The 22,411-nt window shown below is 39.6% G+C and overlaps 1 protein-coding gene across 7 annotated transcripts in view; it reads left to right on the top strand.

Moving 5' to 3' along the window:
* Positions 1–22,411, top strand: part of PTPRA (protein tyrosine phosphatase receptor type A) — a 156,863-nt gene that overhangs the window by 11,366 nt on the left and 123,086 nt on the right. The gene's annotated exons all lie outside the window — the stretch shown is intronic.

Here is a 22,411-nt window from a genome sequence, read left to right as displayed (position 1 = left end):
TTCCTTGGTCAAATTGGATTTTGTGTTTCTTTTATATATTGCTTGTCAGGCCCCATGTTATTTTAATTTTGGGAGTTGGACAGACTAGGGTTCATATTCCATGCCTGCCATGCTTTTTGTGAACTTGGGCAAAACACTTAACTTTTCTGAGACTCAGTTTTGTCACCTAGTAAATGGGTTCAACAATAGTAATCTTTGTATTTGTTTTAAGCATTAGATAATGTGTGGTAAATGCTCAGCACAGTTCTTAGCACATAGTAAATCTTTAATAAATGTTAGAAAATATAATGATCTTGATTCTTTGTCCTCCCTCCCTAGCAGTTGATTTGGGACACAGTGTAGCATTATCTCAATTATCACAGAGTAACTTTTTACCTTTCTGATTTTAACAAGGGAGAGTTTGAAAAGGATGGGAGAGGGAAGAGAAAGAAAAACTGAGTAAATGTGATCAACTGTACAGCCTTTACTCCCTGAACTGTCTTTCCCCGAGTTATGTGACACATTCTCCTGGTTTTCCTCTTTCTGTCTTTGTGGCCACTCACTCCTCAGTTCCCTAGGCCCCTCTTCTTTGACCACTCCTTGTTTAAGTTACCAACGATTCCATCTCTGGCCCTCTTGTGTTGATTCTACACATTCTTCCTGGAAGCACATGTCCATGGTTTCAGCTTCTGTGCTAATTAGGAGAAAATTTGTCCTCAGAACCTATCTGGATGAAAGCCAGCAGCCCACTGGTCTCTATTAGGCCATCTCCCAGATACCTATAACAGGCTCAGAACTGACTCATCTTCCAGTATGTTATTTTTGTAATCTCTGTCTTGATGAATGGCACAAGACAGTGACCCAAACTGGAAACTTGGATGTTGTTCATCTGGTAGGTGATCTGTTCTTATCTGTTTTACATCTGTAGCATTTTTCAGATTTGCCTGCTTTCCACCATTTCTCCTTTCCCTTAGTTCAGGCTTCTTCTGACCTAGATGACTGCTGCAGATTCCCTTGTTGTCTACTTATTACTTTCTTGTTCCAAGTTAATGAATACATAGCTGCTGAGAGTGATCTCTTTAACTTCCTGATCTAATCATAGCACTCCCCAACTTAAGATTCTATGAATAAAATCCAAACTCCTTAACAGAGCAAACGTTCATGATCCAACTCCTCTTAATGTTGTTAGCCTTATCTTTTCCCTGAGCCCACTGTCCCTTGATCCTTGGTGGTGCTGTGCTCTTTCTTGCTCTCTATCTTTGGTTGGACTGCCCACTTCCCGCTTTCTTACTTAGCAATAGAATTTATCAGATAGAGATCAGCTCCTCCAGTCAGCATTTCCTTACTGACAACTCCAAGTCTGATCCAGTATAGATTCTTTGCTTCTATCAAGTCTCTTACTGTATGATAATTCATATACTTACATGATAATTCACACATTGGCATGTGTAGATTAAACATTTATAGTCTCAGAAGGGTCCTGATAGTCTAAAAGGTATAGTAATATAGTTGTCTCTTCGTATCTTCAGGTGATTGATTGCAGGACCCCCTTGGAGATCAAAATCCAGGATGCTCAGGTGCCTTATGTAAAATGGCATATTTGCATGTAACCTATGCAAATCCTCCTGTATATTTTATAGGTTCTAAATCATCTCTAGATTACTTATAACAGCTAAAACAAAGCAAATACTATGTAAATAGCTGTTATACTGCATTTAAAATTTTTTATTTATTGTATGGTTTTATTTATTTTTTTGATCTGTGAATGTGCAACCCACAGATAGAGAGGGTCTGCAAAATTCCATGTTTAAAAGATAAAAAACAAAATTAAAAAAAGAGAGAGTCAACTGGGCCAGGCAAGGTGGCTCACACCTGTAATCCCAGCACTTTGGGAGGCTGAGGCAGGAGTCAGGAGTTTGAGACCAGCCTGGCCAATATGGTAAAACCCTGTATCTACTAAAAATATAAAAATTAGGCCAGGCACGGTGGCTCATGCCTGTAATCCCAGCACTTTGCGAGGCCAAGGTTGGTGAATCACGAGGTCAGGAGTTCGAGATCAGCCTGGCCAACATGGTGAAACCCCATCTATACTAAAAATACAAAAAATTACCTGGGCTTAGTGGTGGGTGGACGTAGTGGCTCACACCTGTAATCCCAGCTACTTGGGAGGCTGAGGCCGGAAAATCGCTTGAACTTGGGAGGTGAAGGTTGCAGTGAGCCGAGATCGTGCCACTCTACTCCAGCCTGGGTGACAGAGTGAGACTCTGTCTCAAAAAAAATATTAGTGAGGCATGGTGGCAGGTGCCTGTAATCCCAGCTACTCCAGAGGCTAAGGCAGGAGAATTGCTTGAACTCAGTGAAGGTTGCAGTGAGCCAAGATCTTGCCACTGCACTCCAGCCTGGGCAACAGAATGAGACTCCATCTCAAGAGAGAGAGAGAGAGAGAGAGAGAGAGAGAGAGAGAGAGAGAGAGAGCGAGCGAGAGCGCTAATGATATACAGTATGACAATTTCTCGTGGTGCTGGGCAGAAGCAGTGAACGGCACCTCCCAATCAGCCAGGTGATCAGGAGGGTAAATGACTATACTCTACAGTATACTGTGTTGTCAGGTGATTCTGCTCAACTGTATGCTAATGTAAGTGTTCTGAACATACTGAAGGTAGGCTAGGCTAACCATGGCATTCGGTAGGTGCACGGTATTAAATGCATTTTCTACTTATATGTTATTTTCAGTTTATGATGAATGTATTAGAATATAGCCCCATTGTAGGCCAAAGAACATCTGTATTTACCCGGTTGGGTTCAGCAACATTAGGACTAAGTTCGGTTTAGCTGTTCAGTGAGCCAAGCCTCATGCAGCCTCTAACTCTGTCTTTATTTTCTTCTTTAGGTAGGCCACAGCTCCCTGAAGAGATTAATACTTTCTGTGTGAAAATGGTATTCAGTATTCAGAAGGAAGCTAGGATTAATTCTGTTTTTATACATTCATGAAGATTTGAAGGAATCTCATTGTCAATTCTGTCTTAATTATATCCTATATAATAAATCATAGTCGTATCCAGTGGTACTTGAAAAGTTTGGTTTTCGTGAACATTTCTTTGAATATCAAAGTTTTATTAGTTTGTTTCTCAACCAAACAGGGTACTCTTTGAGGGGTGGGATTTATGGGACTTGTTTGTTTTGCAGTTATATTATCTCTAGCTGCTAATACAGTGCCTGGTTTGTGGTAGGAATGAGGGATTTACTCCAATAGAACCATACTAAAGATTTCACACTTGTGGATTCCAAATTGATAGCTTTGTAGAATGAACTGGTATTCTCTTCAAATAGGACAACATGACCTGAGTATAAAGCATAATCAACTGCATAACTCCAGCAAGAACAACATGTATCCCTCAGGGCAGCCAGATAGCGTGGCTGACAGAGTTATGCACAGTAACTGGACATTTTAGAGAGCTGGAGAGTTCTTACATTTTGATGATAGTTTAGATTAGAAATATTTAATCTTAGCTGTATTTAATGTATTATGTATCTATATATCAAGTATATTTATATGGCATATCATATATATCATATGTTTAATTATATTTAATCCTTAGCTATATTTTCATCCCCCAAATGGTATATGGATCTATTTTTATTGAGGGATGGCTGTTTATTGTTGCTTATCCATGGCTCACGAAAATCTTCATGTTGGGAAATCTTTCATTCTGCCTTTTGAAGGACAGCCCAGAACTGTTTCCTTCTTGGCACATGACCTTCTAACCCAATGACCAAAGAGTATGCAAAAGCATAGTACACTGTTTTTGAAGATTATTTGTGTCTATTATAGATGTGTCTTATTTCTTGCAGATATATTGCCTACAAAAGATTGTTTTGATACATATGTATATAGGCTATAGTATGTAGTTAATATTTATAACATATATTAAATATGTAAGTATTCTACTAGAACTAAAATTAACAAGGATTTGAAATAGTGTCGTGTGAGTAATTAAAATAATGATAGTATCTTTTCCAAGAAATTTTTTTTAATATGGTGGAGATAATGGCATGGTGAAAAGTAGTTAATTATTTTTGGTATTCCCATATTTCACCAGTAGGTTGCCATAGGTTATAATGGTTATATAATCAAACAGCAGAATACTTTTATATGAGGTTTATTGATACAGAAATGTTTGGTTCAGTGTTTATCTTCCAGTTTTGTAGATTTTCTTTCGTGATTTTAAAACTGGAAAATACATTAAAACCAGAAACTTTCAGCCTCTATAATGCCCTCAAAACTCAGCAGGTTTTTAAAATGCCTCTTCCTTCTCTTCTCTCCATAATCCTCCTTATTTTTGGCCTTAAGTGAGTCAGGGGTTCCAAATTCAAATATGTTTTTTGAGGCTACGTAGGCAGTGTGAATGAGAGAAGTAAATCTGTTGGGTCCCGTGCTGCATTGGAGGTTCCAAGACCAGTCTAAATGAGTTCAACTTCAAGATTTTTGTACTTTTTTAGGGATGGAGTCTTGCTATGTTGCTTAAGCTGGTCTTGAACTCTCGGACTCGAGTCATCTTCCAAGCCTTGGCCTCCCAAGGTGCTAGGATTATAGGTATGAGCCACCGTACCCAGCCATTTTTTTTTTTTTTTTTTTAAACACACTGTGCCATCAGTTTGTGGTCTTCACTTTAACTGTAAAAGGACTGCTAAAGATTGTACGTGTAAGATTTAGTTTGTCTTTCTCTCTGAAAATGAATTCATTAAACAAAAGCTAGAATAAATACACTGTTACTTTTTTTTTTTTTTTTTTTTTTTAAGACAGAGCGTCAGTCTGTCGCCTAGGCTAGAGAGCAGTAGTACAGTCTCAGCTCACTGCAACCTCTGCCTCCCAGGTTCAAGTGATTCTCATGCCTCAGCTTTCTGAGTAGCTGGGGCTACAGGCATGTGCCACAACGCCCAACTAATTTTTGTATTTTTGGTAGAGATGAGTTTCACCATGTTGGCCAGTCTGGTCTTGGACCCCTGACCTCAAGTAATCCTCCCACTTCAGCCTCCCAAAGTGCGTAAGTACTGGGATTACAGGTGTGAGCCACCGCACCTGGTCTACTACACATTATTTTAGACCCAGCTGAAATATTACCTAATTGCTGAAGGCTCCTGATCTCTTCCAGACCAGGGATTGTTTTTCCTCATTTTAAGATTGTCATGATAACTATAGTATTGATGACTGTGTATTTTATTTATTTTGAGACAGAGTCTTGGTCTGTAACCCAGACTGGAGTGCAGTGGCAAGATCTTGGCTCACTGCAACCTTTGCTTCCCAGGTTCAAGCAATTCTCGTGCCTCAGTCTCCCAAGTTGCTGGGATTACAGGTATACACCACCAAACACCTGTAACTAGCCTGGCAAATTTTTGTGGAGACAGGGTTGTACTACGTTGGCCCTGCTGGTTAAGTGATCCATCTGCCTCAGCCTCCCAAAGTGCTGGGATTACAGGTTTGAGCCACCACACCCAACTTATTAACCAATTTTTAATGTTCAGTACAACTTGATCATGATACACATTCTCTTTTTTATGTTACATGTTGATGCAAATCACTGATATTTTGGTTTGGTTTTTTCAATAACAGGTCAGACTGTTTTCTGATTTTCATTCTGTTTTTTTTTTTCCTTTGATCCATGTATATTTTTTACAAGTGTCTCTTTTATTTTCAAATAGGTTTTTCTCTAGTTATCTTTTTTTAATGGGTTTATAGATTAATTACATTGTAGTTAAAGAATATAGGCTGGGCGTGGTGCCTTATGCCAGTAATCCCACTACTTTGGGAGACCAAGGCAAGGGGATCACTTGAGGTCAGGAGTTCAAGATCAGCCTGGCCAACATGGTGAAACCCTGTCTCTACTAAAAATACGAAAAAAAAAAATTAGCCGGGCTTGGTGGCGGGTGCCTGTAATCACAGATACTCAGGGGGCTGAGGCAGGAGAATGGCTTGAACCTGGGAGGCCAAGATTGCCGTGAGCTGAGATCACACCACTGCAATCCAGCCTGGGCGACAAAGGGAGATGCCATCTCAAAAATAACCAACAAAACAAAACAAAATGAACAAAACACACACAAAAAATGTGGCCTGTGTACACTTTCAGTCCTTGGAAATTGTTGGTATTTATTTGCTGTTTGGCCTAGTATATCCTTTACCCAGATTCCATGGTTGTTAATGTTTTACAGTTGCCTCCTCTTTCTCACTTTACCTATCTATCTGTATAATTTTTCTGAATCATAGAGAAATAAGTTGTGGCCAGGCATGGTGGCTCACGCCTGTAATCCAAGCACTTTGGAGGCCAAGGCGGGCAGATCACCTGAGGTCGGGAGTTCAAGACCAGCCAGACCAACATGGTGAAACCCCGTCTTTAAAAAAAAGAGAGAGAGAAATAAGTTGCAAACATAATGCTGTATTACCTGTAAATCAGGACGTGTTTCCTGAAAACAAGGATACTCTCCTAACTCTTCGTAGCACATACATTAAAATCAGGAAATAATATTGATATAGTACTGCCACCTAATTCACAGACCCTACTCAAATTTCTTTTTTTCTTTTTTAGATTTTTTTTGTTTTATTATTTTTATTTATTTATTTATTTATTTATTTTGAGATGGAGTCTCGCTTTGTTGCCCAGGCTGGAGTGCAATGGCAGGATCTCAGCTCACTGCAACCTCTGCCTCCTGAGTAGCTGGGATTACAGGTGCTTGCCACCACACCTGGCTAATTTTCTGTATTTTTATTAGAGATGGGGTTTCACCATGTTGGCCAGACTGGTCTCAAACTCCTGACCTCATGATCTGCCCACCTTGGCCTCCCAAAGTGCTGGAACTACAAGCGTGAGCCACTGAGCCCAGGCCCTACTCAAATTTCACTGATCTTCCAATTACGTCCTTTGTAGCAAAAACAAAACAACAGAAACCAGCAAAACGCCCTCAAGAAAACAACCGAAAAATTTCCTGTTCTGCTTCATTTATTTTTGATTCAGGGACCATTCAAGATTATGCCTTGCATTTAGTTGTCATGTCTCTTCAGTCTCTTTTAATCTGGAATAGTTCCTTAGTCTTTCCTTACTTTCAGTGATCTTGACATTTTTTAAGAGTAGACCAATTACTTTGTAGCATGTTCCACCACTTGGGTTAGTCTGATGTTTCCTTATGAACAGATTTAGGTTATGCATTTTTGGTGGGAATACCACAGACATGATTGTTGTGTTCTTCTCACTGCATCATATCAGGAGGGTCATGTCAGTTTGTCTCATTACTGGTTATGCTCAATTTTATCACTGGGTTGAGATGTTTTCTGACAAGTTTCTGTAAAATTAGTTCAGAAGTATTTCATACTGGTTATTAAGAACGCATTTTGTGGGCCAGGCATGGTGGCTCATGCCTGTAATCCAAGCACTTTGGAGGCCAAGGCGGGAGGATTACCTGAGGTCAGAAGTTCAAGACCAGCCTGACCAACATGGTGAGACCCCGTCTTTAAAAAAAAAAAAAAAAAAAAAAAGAATGCATTTTGTGAGGTGATACTTTGAGACTATATAAATAGCTTACTTCTCATCAAATTTTTTGCTTTTTAGTTTTAGCATCCATTGGTGATTTGTGCCTGAATCAATTATTATAGTGGTTGCCAGATGGTAAATTAAAAATATTTCATCCTTTCTTCTGAATTTATCAGTTGGCATTTCTTTTCTTTTTCTTTTTCTTTTTTTTTTTTTTTTTTGAGACAAGAGTCCTGCTTTGTCACCCAGGCTGGAGTGCAATGGCTCGATCTCAGCTCACTGCAGCCTCTGCCTCCCAGGTTCAGGTGATTCTCCTACCTCAGTAGCTAGTCTCCCAAGAAGCTGGGATTACAAGCACCTGCCATCATGCCCTGCTAATTTTTGTATTTTTTAGTTCAGACAGGGTTTCACCATGTTGGCCAGGTTGGTGTCGGACTCCTGACAGGTGATCCACCCACCTCGGCCTCCCAAAGTGCTGGGATTACAGGTGTGAGCCACTGCACCCAGCCAATCAGTTGGCATTTCACTCTAAGGAAAAGCTTTCTCTCTCTCTTTTTAAAAATCTTTTAAACATATGAGCATAGCTTCAATCAGGCATTCCCAAACTTTTTACACAGGGGGCCAGTTCACTGTCCCTCAGACCGCTGGAGGGCCACCACATACTGTGCTTCTCTCACTGACCACCAATGAAAGAGGTGCCCCTTCCTGAAGTGCGGTGGGGGGCCGGATAAATGGCCTCAGGGGGCTGCATGCGGCCCACGGACCGTAGTTTGGGGACGCCTGGCCTCAATAATTCTGATTTTGTTTATTTTTCATTTGTTGTGATATTCCACTTGTCTCACATTTGGCTAGTGGGAACCCTTTCAAGCTAGTTTGTGTGTCCTTTTTAACATGTCCTCTTCATTCTTTTTTTTTTGAGATGGAGTTTCCCTCTTATTACCTAGGCTGGACTGCAATGGTGCGGTTTCAGCTCACCGCAACCTCCACCTCCTGGGTTCAAGTGATTCTCCTGCCTCAGTCTCCTAAGTAGCTGGGATTACAGGCATCTGCCACCACGCCCAGCTAATTTTTGTATTTTTAGTAGAGATGGGGTTTCACCCATCTTTGTTGGCCAGGCTGGCCCCAAACTTCTGACCTCAGGTGATCTGCCTGCTTTGGCCTCTCAAAGTGCTGAAATTACAGGCATGAGCCAACACACCTGGCCATGTCCCCATCATTCTTTGATCACTTTTTTCTTACTTTTTTGAACAATAAGATTTTCTGTGGGCTGGGCGCAGTGGCTCATGCCTGTAATTCTAGCACTCTGGGAGGCCTAGGCTGGTAGATCATCTGAGGTCAGGCCTGTTAGAGACCAGCCTGGCCAACATAGTGAAACCTCATCTCTACTAAAAATATGAAAATTAGCCAGGCATGGTGGTATATACCTGTGGTCCCAGCTACTAGGGAGGCTGAGGCAGGGGAATCACTTGAACATAGGAGGTGGAGGTTTCAGTGAGCTGAGATTGCACCACCTCACTCCAGCCTGGATGACAGTGAGACCCAGTTTCAAAAAAAAAAAAATTTTTTTTTTTCTATGCTCATCTGTACTTTGGTTGTTTCAGTCCTGGAATCAGTAATTCTGTCAGGGAACCCTGGTTCCTTTTATTAGTGAATGTACTTAGAGAATAAAATTTGTGCACTACTAGGTATGTTCTGCTGGCAGATCACTTGAGATCAGGGGTTCAAGACCAGCCTGGCCAATGTGGTGAAACCCCACCTCTACCAAAAAACACAAAAAGTAGTTGGGTATGGTGGCACGCACCTGGAATCCTAGTTACAGTGAGACAGAGTGAGACTCTGACTCAAAAAATAAATAAAATGTACCAGAATTTAATTCATAGGTATGAATGACATAGAGAGGCCAATACCATTGAAAATGTATTACTCACAGTTCTGAATTAGGAGGCACACCATACTATGCAGGACCACATGGGGAAGCACCAGGGTGGGTCAGGAGGCAGAATGAATCAGAGGAAAACATGGGTGAGATTTTTGTTTGTTTGTTTGTTTAAAGTGCTAGAAAGTTGTTAGGTGGGACATCCCCTATTGAGCAGAAAGAGAAACACAAATGTTGACATTTGTGGTTGGAGGGTTTGTAGTATGATTTTTGTGCAGCCTCAAAAACACAGGATGGTATGAATGTAAATAACTTTGGTTGTTAATTTGGCCCATAGTTTCAAGATGCCAAATCATCAATTACAGAATATCAAGAATGAATATACAGATACACATGCATGTCTATACATACATAAATACATCTGTATCTGCCTATAAATATTTAAAGCCATGATTTCATTCCAATACTTTTAATTATAATCCAATGCAATAGGATTTTTTCCAGCGTTTACCTTTTCTGACATTAAAAAATGTCATGGTGGCTCATGCCTATAATCCCAACACTTTGGGAGGCCAACACAGGTGGATCACTTAAGGTCAGGAACTTGAGACCAGCCTAGCCAACATAATGAAACCCCATCTCTATTAAAAGTTCCAAAATTAGCCAGGCATTGTAGTGGTGGGTGCCCATAATTCCAGGTACTCAGGAAGCTGAGGCAGGAGAATCACTTGAACCCAGGAGGTGGGAGCTTCACTGAGCTAAGATAGCACTGCTGCACTCCAGCTGGGCAACAGAGTGAGACTCCATCTCAAAAAAAAAAAAAAAAAAAGAAAGAAAGAAAAAGAAAAATCTGGCTTTTTTTTTTTTTTTTTTTTACTTCATTCATTCTTTAAATGGTGTCTTGCCCTGTCACTAAGGCTGTAGCACAGTAGCAGGATTACAGCTCAGTGTTGCGTTAAACTCTGGCCTCAAGCCATTCTCTAGCCACAGACTCCCGAGCATCTGGGACCACAGGCTTGTGCCACTGTGCTTCTCTCTCTTGTTGTCCTTTTTGCTCATCTTTCTGTTGGTAACAATCTCCTGACCATGCAGGCCATTTTCTTGGCTTCAGCCCCACTGAATGAGCTGGCCGATTACCCATTCAAGTTCCACGAGCCATTGTTACACAAAAGTAGTACTCAGTTTGCATGGTTTTGATATTCATAAATTTCCATTACTGTGGTTTAATTAAATAATACCAGTCCTCAAGTAACATTTAATGAAATACAAAATATAACTGTGATCAAGAAAAGCTGCTCAGCTGGACAAGGTGGGTAGATTACCTGAGGTCAGGAGTTCGAGATCAGCCTGACCAACATGGTGAAACCCTGTCTCTGCTAAAAATACAAAAAATTAGCTGGGTGTGGTGGTGGGTGCCTGTAATCTCAGCTACTCAGGAACTGAAGCAGGAGAATTGCTTGAACCCAGGAGGTGAAGATTGCAGTGACCCCAGATTGTGCCATTGCACTCCAGCCTGAGCAACAAGAGTAAAACTCCATCTCAAAAAAAAAAAAAAAAAGCTTTTCCTACTTGGGAGACTGAAGCAGTAAGATCATTTGAGCCCAGGAGTCTGAGACCAGCCTGAGTGATATAGAGACCCCTGTCTCTCAAAAAAAAAAAAAAAAATTAATAGCAGGCTTCTCCAAAATTTGAAAACTTTATTCTGACCCTGAAATAGTAGATTGTTACCTCCCTAGACATCATTCATTTGGAGCTAGCCTAATTTTGTGTTGTTGTTTTGGGTTTTTTGTGATGGAGTCTTGCTCTGTAGCCCAGGCTAGAGTGCAGTGTCACGATCTTGGCTCACTGCAACCTCTTCCTCCTGGGTCAAGGGATTCTCCTGCATCAGCCTCACAAGTAGCTGGGATTATAGGCTCCTGCCACTGCACCTGGCTGATTTTTGTATTTTCAGTAGGGATGGGGTTTCACCATGTTGACCAGGCCGGTCTTGAACTCCTGACCTCGTGAGCCACCCACCTTGGCTTCCCAAAGTGTTGGGATTACAAGGCGTGAGCCACCACCCATGGCCTTGTTTTTTTGTTTTTGTTTTTGTTTTGTTTTTCCTTTTTTTTCTGTTTTTTTTTTTTTTTTTTTTTTTTTCTTTTTCTTGAGGAAAATTACAGTCTGTACTGCTCTCAGCTGAACTTTACACAGCTTTTACATTTCCCTCTGCCAGTTCCTCTTGTAATGGTGGGTGGGTAGCTGAAGGGCGGATATATACAATAATGTATTTTTAGTTCTTTTGAACAGAGAGGTTGCTCCAGCCGTTGCTATTGATGGCAGGAAGTATATTTATAGCTCCAGGGAAGGAGGGGTAGTATGACTCCTGGTTTAAGGAAACCTGGGAGATTATATTTAATATATGTTGTTACAACTCATTTGCACTTTATTGTAAGTTCTTGCCTTAGAAATGTAGTTGAGATGAATGAAACTATTACTTATGTTATAAAGTGTAGGTATTATTGTAAGTATATTGACTCTGCTCCCTAATTTGGAAAAATCTTCTGTTTTGAAATTTTACAGTATATAATACCTAAAACAAAGAGTACTTCAAGAGTATACAGGATGTATGTGGAGAATTCAGGTGTTAGCATGCAATTAAACAGTGAAGATACTGAGTAGCAGTAAATATTGTTCCCAATCTTATTGGTACAACTTCCATTGCGATTTTTTTTTTTTTTTTTTTTTTGATACAGAGTCTCGTTCTCTGTTGCCCAGGCTAGAGTGTAGTGGCCTGCCTCATTGCCTCGCTACAACCTCTGCCTTCTGAGTAGTTGGGACTACAGGTGCACACTACTATGCCCAGCTAATTTTTGTATTTTCACTAGAGATGGGTTTTCACATATTTGCCAGGCTGGTCTCAAACTCCTGACCTCAGGTGGTCCACCTGCCTCGGCCTCCCAAAGTGCAGGGATTACAGGCCTGAGACACCATGCCGAGCTTACTGTGATTTTTTTTTTTTAAAGATTGAAACCAAAATATTGTATACAGAGCATAAGATATTCTTGGTAAACACTAAGCACCTCATAACTTTCCCACAATTTAGATTAGAACGACCTTCACCCATGGTTATCATGTGCAACGGGCACTTTCAACACAAATTATTCTGAAGCTTTATTTCTCTGTTTTTTTCCTACTCCCTTTCTTAATTGAGAGGAGCAACGAGTTGGTTTCCAAGGATATGTCTTCTCTCTTATGCTGGTCCCAGATTGATGCAGTCATGGAAACCAGGCAGTAAACTCATTCTTGGCAGCTGCCAGCACTGGTCTGATTCTTTCTTTTAAAAGCATGAGATTCTTTAATAATACATTTTGGGCAGATTGATGCCAAATGATTCCAGGTCATCTTAGAGGAGGCTTGGGAACATTGTTGAATCGATTTAAATGATTCCGTTAAGTATTAACAGCTTACCAAACAAAACTGCAGTGATTTAACTCAAGTGATTTAAATTAGACAAGGTTTATGTCTAATTTAAACAGAAGGGCCTATAAAATTTAGAACAATTGGTTTGTTTCTTTTTTAGAATATTGAAGATTTGCTTTTAATTTGAGAATTTTACTAATTCTAATTTAAGTGTTTTATTTTTTGTTTTTAAGAGTTCAAAATGTTGAGTTGTAGATGTGCTGAGCTTTCTAATGAGCACAATGAAGCTTTTCACCTGGCCCATTAAAACCAAATCACTAATGAAAAAATATGAAATAATATGAATTCTTAATATTTTGTGGATTTTAAAGCTGGACTGCCTGGGTTGAAATCGCATCTCTGCTATTTCTTGGGTATGTGACCTTGTGCCAGTTACATAACCTCTCTGTGCCTCAGTTTTCTCATCTGCAAAATGGGAAATAGTACAGTTTGAATGTTGCTAATCTGAAATCTGAAATGCTCCAAAATCCAAAACGTTTTGAATGCCTACATGACTGCTCAAAGGAAATGCCCATTCCATGGAGCATTTTGGATTTTGGATTTTTGGGTTAAGCATGCTCAATTGGTAAGTGTAATGCAAATATTCCTAAATCTTAAAAAACCTGAAATCTAAAACACTTCTGGTTCCAAGCATTTTGGATAAGGGATACACAACCTGTAAATAATGTCCACTTCATGTGGAGTAAATGAGCAAAATTGTGTAAAGTGCCTGGCTTATAGGGAACACTCAGCAAATTTTGGCTGTTCCATTTATATATAAGAAATAAAATTATTGGCTGGGCATAGTGGCTGATGCCTGTAATCCTAGTGCTTTGAGAGGCTAAGATGGGGGGATTGCTTGAGGCCAGGAGTTCAAGACTGCTCTGGGCAACATAGCAAGACTCTGACTCTGCAAAAACACAGATTAGTTGGGCACGGTGGTTACATCCCTGTAGCTCTTGCTACTCAGGAAGCTGAAGCAGGAGGATCAATTGAGCCCAGGAATTTGAGGCTGCAGTGAGCCATGATAATGCCACTACACTCCAGCTTGGGCAATAGAGTGAGACCCTAACTTAAAAAAAAGAAAAAAAAATTTAGCCGGGCGCGGTGGCTCAAGCCTGTAATCCCAGCACTTTGGGAGGCCGAGGCGGGTGGATCACGAGGTCGAGAGATCGAGACCATCCTGGTCAACATGGTGAAACCCCGTCTCTACTAAAAATACAAAAAATCAGCTGGGCATGGTGGCTCGTGCCTGTAATCCCAGCTACTCAGGAGGCTGAGGCAGGAGAATTGCCTGAACCCAGGAGGCGGAGGTTGCGGTGAGCCGAGATCGCGCCATTGCACTCCAGCCTGGGTAACAAGAGCGAAACTCTGTCTCAAAAAAAAAAAAAAAAAAAAAAAAAAAAAAAAAAAAAAAAAATTTACTGATGGGATTGTAAAGGCTGGAAAATAAATTCAGAGGAGGTTTGTACAGAACTTATTTGTGAAAGACATTTAAAGGAAGGAAGGCATGTTTGTTTTAGGTTTATAAGAGATGACAGATTTAGCCCTACCCCAAAAGAATAAGCCATCTGTTTTTCTATCCCTTTTAGGGATTTGCCTGGTGGGTTTTCATAACTTAGCAAGATATTTGTCAATTTGGTAAACATTGATTGATTACTACATGCTTGGTGTTAAGATTACAAAGGTGAATAAAACACATCTTCTTCTTCCCTCAACAGCTTCCTGTTTTGGATGGATACGGGTGGAAGAGGGTGATGAAGTGAGGGTGACCTGTTCTGTTTGTTTTTTGTTTTTTGTTTGTTTGTTTGTTTTGAGACTGGATCTTGCTCTTTTACCCACCCAAGCTGGCATGTGGTGGCGCAATCATGGCCCATTGGAGCTTCAACCTCCTGGGCTCCAGCCATCCTCCCACCTCAGCTTCCCTTGAGTAGCTAGGACCACAGATATGTGCCACCATACCCAGCTAATTTTTATTTTATAGAGATAGGGTCTTGCTATGATTCCCTGGCTGGTCTTGAACTCCTGGGCTCAACTGATCCTCCTGCTTTGGCCTTATGAAGTGCTGTGATTATAGACATGAGCCCGGGCGCCCAGTCTGTGTATGCTTAGAAAATTAAATTCATGTTAAATGCCACACCAGCAGAATTTTTAAAATTTTTAAATGATACAAAAACAGAGAAGAGAGAATGCAAATTAATAAGAAGTAGGCAAGACTAATTTGAAGAAAACTATAGAGCGTTACTCTAGGATTTTTTTTAACAGATATAAAATATTACCAAGATATTGGACAGATATCATTGCTTCCCAAATTATTTTGCAGATTTAATACAAACTGATTTGTAAGTCCAGTGGGGTGAACCTTTTTGAGAACTTGACAAATTGCCTATAGAGTTCGTTTAGAAGAGTACATTCAATGGTTTAGAAAATTTTAAAATGTAATAATTGGTGGGCAGTAGAGGGGGGAAGGGTGTGTGACACTTGACCCTGCAGACAGTAAATTATATCATAAAGTTAAAGATATTTAAGACAGTTTGGCATCTGTGTTAGAATAGACAAGTAATTAGAGAAAAATAGAAAGTCCAGAAACATACCTGAATATGTACGGGAATTTCAAATATGAAAGTGTTAGTATGTAGGAAGGAGTGAAATGAAAGGCCAGGTGCAGTGGTTCATGCCAGTAATCCCAGCATTTTGGGAGGCTGAGGTGAGTGGATCACCTGAGGTCAGGAGTTAAAGACCAGCCTGGTCAATATGGTAAAACCCCGTCTCAACTAAAAATATAAAAAGAAAAAAAAAATGAGCGGGGCATCCTGGCTGGCAGGTGCCTTTGATCCCAGCAACTTTGGGAGGCTGAGGCAGGAGAATTGCTTCAACATGGGAGGCAGAGGTTGCACTGAGTGAAGATGGTGCCACTGCATTCCAGCCTGGGTGACAAGAGTGAAAGTCTGTCTAAAAAATAAAAAAGAAAGGAGTAAAATGAAAAAAGACAAAAGGAATATGTTGAAAGTGGCATTTAAAAAAAAATTTTTTTTTTTTTTTGAGACAAAGTCTCACTCTGTTGCCCAAGCTGGAGTGCAGTGGCGAAATCTCAGCTCACTGCAACCTCTGCCTCCCATGTTCAAACAATTCTCCTGCCTCAGCTTCCTGAGTAGCTGGAATTACAGAGGTGCGCCACCACACCCAGTTTTTTGTTTTTTTTTTTTGTTGTTTTTTGTTTTCCAGTAGAGATGGGGTTTCACCATATTAGTCAGGCTGGTCTGAAACCCCTTACCTCTTGATTCACCTGCCTCAGTCTCCCAAAGTGCTGAGATTACAGACGTGAGCCACTGCGCCCAGCTGAAAGTGGCATTTAAAAATCAGAGAGAAAATGATCAATTCCTGTAACAGTGGGCTGTTTGGTAAAAAATACATAAATATTTCTAATTTAGACTATACTCAAATAATCACCAAACTATATAGAGCAGGGGTCTCCAACCCCCAGGCCACAGACTGGCCTGTTAGGAACTGGGCCACACAGCAGTTGGGCATTAGACCAGGGAGCATAACACCTGAGCTCCACCTCCTGTCAGATCAGCATCAGCGTTAGATTTTCATAGGACTGCAAACTCCATTGCAAACTGCACTCCAGGGATCTAGGTTGTGCTCTCCTTATGAGAATTCAACTAATGCCTGATGATCTGAGATGTTGCTACTTCATCCCGAAACCTGAGAGCGTATCCCCCACCCCACGGTTTTATGGAAAATTGTCTTCCACGAAATTGGTCCCTGGGTGCCTAAAAGGTTGGGGATTGCTGATTTAGAGTATATATAATAAAATTACAGAAATAACTATACTCTTTATTACTCCTTTAGAATATACTGAATGTTTCCTAAGAAAAGCTGAACACTTATAGCTGGTTGGCTGTTCTCTAGTACATCTTGCTTTCCGCTTTCACTAGTTGAATTTTAAATTTCCAGGAGTCAGTATGTTTGTTCCAAAGCTGTTCATGCCAGTTACATTTATTACTGTGATTTTATAATTAAACATTATATAAACTAATGAAATATGACTGCAAAAAGTAGTTTTTAGGAAAATTAAGTTGTACATCTTGAACGAATTGAGCAAGTTGGATAAATACAGATCCCCCTTTCCCCCAAATTCCTGTCTTTTTTTTTTTTTTTCTGAGATGGAGTCTCACTCTGTTGCCCGAGCTGGAGTGCGGTGGCACGATCTTGGCTCACTGCAACCTCTGCCTTTCAGGTTCCAACGATTCTCCTGCCTCAGCCTCCCGAGTAGCTGGGACTGCAGGTGTGTGTCACCACACCCAGCTAATTTTTGTATTTTTTTAGTAGAAACAGGGTTGCACCATATTGGACAGGCTGATCTTGAACTCCTGCCCGCCTCTGCCTCCCAAAGTGCTGTGATTACAAGTGTGAGCCACCATGTCCAGCCATACTGTCTTATTAATTGTGAGCATGAATATTTTGAAAGATTAGGGGTGGAAATTATAAAACTCTTTTTAAATGTTCTGTACTCATTTGTCTCACAGTTGCCTAGATTCTTGTTCCATTTAAAGAAACTGAAATTTGGTATCACTAGTGTGTATTATAGATATGATATATCTGTAATGGATATGCAGGAGAGAATATCTGAAACATTAATTAGCAGAAATCTACTTAAAGAAGAGGCGCTGGTTTTCTACCTTAATATTGGCAGATGATACGTATTTGTGTTTTTTTGTTTTTTTTTTTTGTTTGTTTGTTTTTTTTTGAGACGGAGTTTCACTCTTGTTACCCAGGCTGGAGTGCAATGGCGCGATCTCGGCTCACTGCAACCTCCGCCTCCTGGGTTCAGGCAATTCTCCTGCCTCAACCTCCTGAGTCACTCGGATTACAGGCATGTGCCACCATGCCCAGCTACTTTTTTGTATTTTTAGTAGAGACGGGGTTTCACCATATTGACCAGGATGGTCTCGATCTCTTGACCTTGTGATCCACCCGCCTCGGCCTCCCAAAGTGCTGGGATTACAGGCTTGAGCCACCGCGCCCGGCGATATGTATTTGTTTTAAGTAAAAATCAAATATTTCAGTTACATTTTTAAAATTACCTGATTTATGGCCGGGCGTGGTGGCTCACACCTGTAATCCAAGCACTTTGGAGGCCAAGGCAGGCGGATCACCTGAGGTCAGGAGTTCAAGACCAGCCTGACCGACATGGTGAAACTCCTGTCTTAGCGGGGGGGGGGGAAGAAAAGAAAAAAAAAAGTTCTGATTTACTATACTTTTTCATGTAACCAGTCAGCCCTGAGTCCTATTTGTGTTGTGAGTCCAATCCCAGAAGGAGATAGAGGACAAACTTTTCTATGCTTAGCCTGAAGAAAATCTTTCTCCAAAAAAGCAATTATCTGACCCTTCTATAAAGGGCCAGTTAGTAAATATTTTAGATTTTGTAGGCTGAAGTAGAATCAAGGGTAGTATGTAGGTTCTCATATAACAAGAGAGAAAACAAATTTTGAAAAATTTCTTATTGATTAAATTTAAAATAGTAAACACAATTTTTTGAAATATAGGTATACTAATGAGAAGACTGGAGATATTTCTGGAGTGATAACATTTTGCTTAATTGGTGTTCAGAGTGCTGAACTATTGAATAGTGCTTCCTATTCAGTAAATAATCATCAAAATTGATTGTAAGTATTCATCTATTAATGCAGATCTGTAATAAGATTTTGCATATTTCATCTTTGACATCTCTTCACACAGACATGTCAAATAATTGATACCAGCCCATAACCATATTATTTTAATTTAGCATATTAATCACTCAGGAAGCATTCATAGAATTAGATTTTTCTTATAACATTTGCCTTTTAGTATATCATTACATTGCTGCTTAATTAATTCCGATGGAAGGTTAGACAGAAGCTCCACAGTTGCACTGTTAAATAGATTTTTAAATATAGAAATTTCTTTGCTGCATTAAGGTCCTAAAAATTATTCTGGAACTGTAGTTTGAACTAAGAAACTATATCTACTTGCAAATTTGTTTGGAAATGGAGATCTCACTTCTTGTTTTAACTTTTGATAGCATGCAAAGTATGTAAAGCAGCTAAACGTTTATGATTCAAAAATTAGTTGTGTAAATGAATAGTTTGTTTCATATATAAGTGCTATGTGTCCAATAGTTTTAAGTTGAATTTACTAAATATTATAAAATCTGCAGCAAAAGCTAATTCTCAAAGCCATTTATTATTTGGTCATAATGTCTGAAAGCAGTCTTATTGTTATGAAAAATTTCAATCTCAGCTCCAAGCTGAAAAGAAAAAAAGAGCATGATAAAACTTTACTACAGCTCAGCCATCAAACTGCTGTGTGCCCGGGTAAGTCAGGTTTTTCAGCTTCTATTTCTGACAGTGATTAAGCCCGTGACAGTGAATGAAGTTCACCATTAACGTGGTTGGTTTAATAATTCATGATAAATTCAGATATTTTTCATAGAATACCTGTTGATGAAAAAACATTAATAACCACCTTACATCTTCACAAGTTTTGTAAATTACCTAACTAAGCTTTTTTCTACTTCACACATATTTTTACCATTATCAGTGATAACATATCCGAGATTCCGCTTTAGGTATTAGTATTTTTTCAGCTTCTTGCCTGTAGTTATTCAACACAGACTGTTCATAGAAGCTAATTCTTCAATCATTTTAAACTTGGCACTAACTCCTTGAATAAACAACATCTGAACAGTATTGACATCTATCAAAAGAGATGGAAATCTACTTAACCTCAGTTACCTTGTTTTTTTTTAAGCAGATTATTGATCTTATTAATATTTTTAACTTTTAAACAAATGGTTTTGTCGGAAGGCTAATACTCTTTTTTTTTCTTTTTAAATTATATTAAATTTAAAATAATGTTTTTTGTTACCTGTCTGGAGAAAGCCTAGAGAAAGGGTGCCCAGGCTAAACTCTGACTCTTGGGCTCAGCTGATCCTGCCTTAGCCTCTGGAGTAGCTGGGGACTACAGGCACACGCCACTGTGCCTGGCTATGTATTCAGTTATAACACTCTTATTTTTAAATGAAAGCTCTTCTTCATGAAATAGATCAGGAGAGCAATTTTCCTGTCTTGCTTCCTGAGGAAGCAAAAAGACAGAAACATAGTGAGTAACAAGACTAGTGGTTGCCGTAGTAAACATGGGACTTACTATTAATGGCTCTGTTAACAGTAGGGGTTGGTACTACTGTTTTATTTGTGGATTCTCTTTGATTTGTGGACAGGGTTTTATTTCCCATCTTTGGGTTAGGAGGGTCTGCCATATCCACAAATTGACTCTTCCCATTTGTTTTATTTATTTAATTAGACCATGATTGGAAAGCCTCACTGGCTGTGTACATTGCACCATACATAGGAGTATATGACAGTTATGATACATTTCAAACAGGGCTTTAAAACTTTTCATTCAGCCCTTTTTGGAAAAAGCTTTTTTCCTCTTGTGGTCATTGACATACAAGAAATACAGGCTTTATGTAGTCAGTAGGTGAGAGTAGATTTTGGAGTCATATACACCTGGGTTTGAGTCTCAGTTTTGCCGTGTACTAGTCATTTGTGGACAAGTTATTTGTTAATAACTACTCTGTGCCATAGTTTCTTCATTGGTAGTATCTTCAAGGTGAAGTATCTATTTCCTGTACTGTTTTGAAGATAACCTTAAATAATGTACATTGTACAGTTTGATACAGTGTCTGACACATAGTAAGTACTTTAATATATAATACCTATTTTTATTCTGATCCTTGTTGAGCTGCCGCTTTTCGATGTGTTCTGATTATCTGTAATTGGTAATCAGCCATGTATTGACATCATCCAAGATTTGACCAAGTCGATTGTCTCAAATTTTTTTTTTTTTTTTTTTTTTAAAGATGAGGTTTCACCAGCTAAATTTTGTATTTTTAGTAGAGACACGGTTTCACCATGTTGGTCAGGCTGGTCTTGAACTCCCAACCTCAGGTAATCCACCTGCCTTGGCCTCCAAAGTGCTTGGATTATAGGCGTCAGCCACCACGCCCGGCTGACTGTCACAAATTTCTAAGCAGAAAAAATACCCAGAAAACAGAAATTAAGCAGTTGTTAAAGAATTGAATAGCAGTGATTATTATTATTTGTGCTTAATAAGAAATATGGACCATGTCTGCCTGAGCCTTTATTTAATGCATTTTAAAATTTACTGTTTTTTTCTTCCTTTAAACCTTGCTACAAAGTTCAATAAAAAGTTAAACTAAAAAATAAAGATTCAAATTAGTAGGATATATAAGGGCCTTTCATGGTGGTGGACTTTCTGTGTGGTTTGAACTAGGGGAAAGACTTAAAGGAAAATTGCTTACAGTGTTCTAGGTACTCTGCTAGGCTTCTGTGGATAATATTAAGACACAATCCTTACCCTCAAGGATCTTTTTATTTTTTAGAGACAAGGTCTCGCTCTACCACCCAAGCTGGAGTGCAGCAGCAAAATCATAGCTCACTGAAACCTCCACTCATCCTCAAGGATCTTAATGTCAACTTGGGGGAGGCCATAAACTGTTAAAGTATTTTGTGACAGAGTTAACGGTTGACTCTGGTGGCTAAGGGAAAGAAAGTAATTGGGACAACTAGGATTTCTAGCTTGGCAAGGGGGTAGACCTGGTTGGCAAACTACAACCCACTGCCAGTTTTTGCATAGCCCACAAACTAAGAATGTTTCTTACATCTCTGAATGGTTGGGGAAAAAAATCAAAAGAAGAATACCATTTTGTGACATGTGGAAATTATATAAAATTAACATTTTAATGTTCATAAGTAAAGTTTTATAAGAATACAGCTATGCTGCAACTACATATCTGTGACTGCTTTTGTGCCACAACAACAGAGATGAGTAATAGTAAACAAAGGCTCTTTGGCCTGCAGAGCCAAATATTTACTGTGTGGCTCTTTACAGAGAAAGTTTGCTCATTCAATGAGTAGGTGATATTTTTTATCCATTGAAACAAGCAATTAAAGAACAGATATAGGAGAAGATAACACTTCTGTGAATGTTGATTATTTGAATCAGAGGTGCTTGTGAATATGCAGGTCTAGAAGGCAAGAGAATATATAGGTTTGGAGTTTGGAAAGAGCCTGAGGCTGGAAATGGATGTGGGAAGAAAGGAGGAGATCAAGAAGACTGGATGGAGGAATGTTTTTTTAGCCCTGCCTGCACATTGGAATCAGCTGGAGTGCTTAAAACCAAACAAAACCAGACAGACATTTCCAGGACCCCAATCCCCACTCCTTCTTTCCCAAGATTATGATGCACCTGAGCTGGACTTGGGCACCAGGATTTTTCGAAAGCTCCCCCAGAAATTCTAATGTGTATCCACTGGTACAGAGTGAGAAGATTGGATGATGGGGCACCAGGAACACCAGCATTAAAGGGATAGTTCTAGGTACTTTTACTGAGGAGAAGAAATGCTGATGGAGTGATGATGGGAATTTTGGGGGTGGTCAGATCCTGCAATTTGTGATCATCGTTGACTGATAAATCAAGAGCAGTTTCTATAGAGTCCAGGTGAGGGTATATGTCAAAGGTTTGA

The sequence above is a fragment of the Saimiri boliviensis genome, chromosome 9, assembly GCF_048565385.1.
Source record: "Saimiri boliviensis isolate mSaiBol1 chromosome 9, mSaiBol1.pri, whole genome shotgun sequence".
In the NCBI taxonomy this organism is placed as follows: domain Eukaryota; kingdom Metazoa; phylum Chordata; class Mammalia; order Primates; family Cebidae; genus Saimiri; species Saimiri boliviensis.
This window is presented reverse-complemented; position numbering and strand designations above follow the sequence as displayed.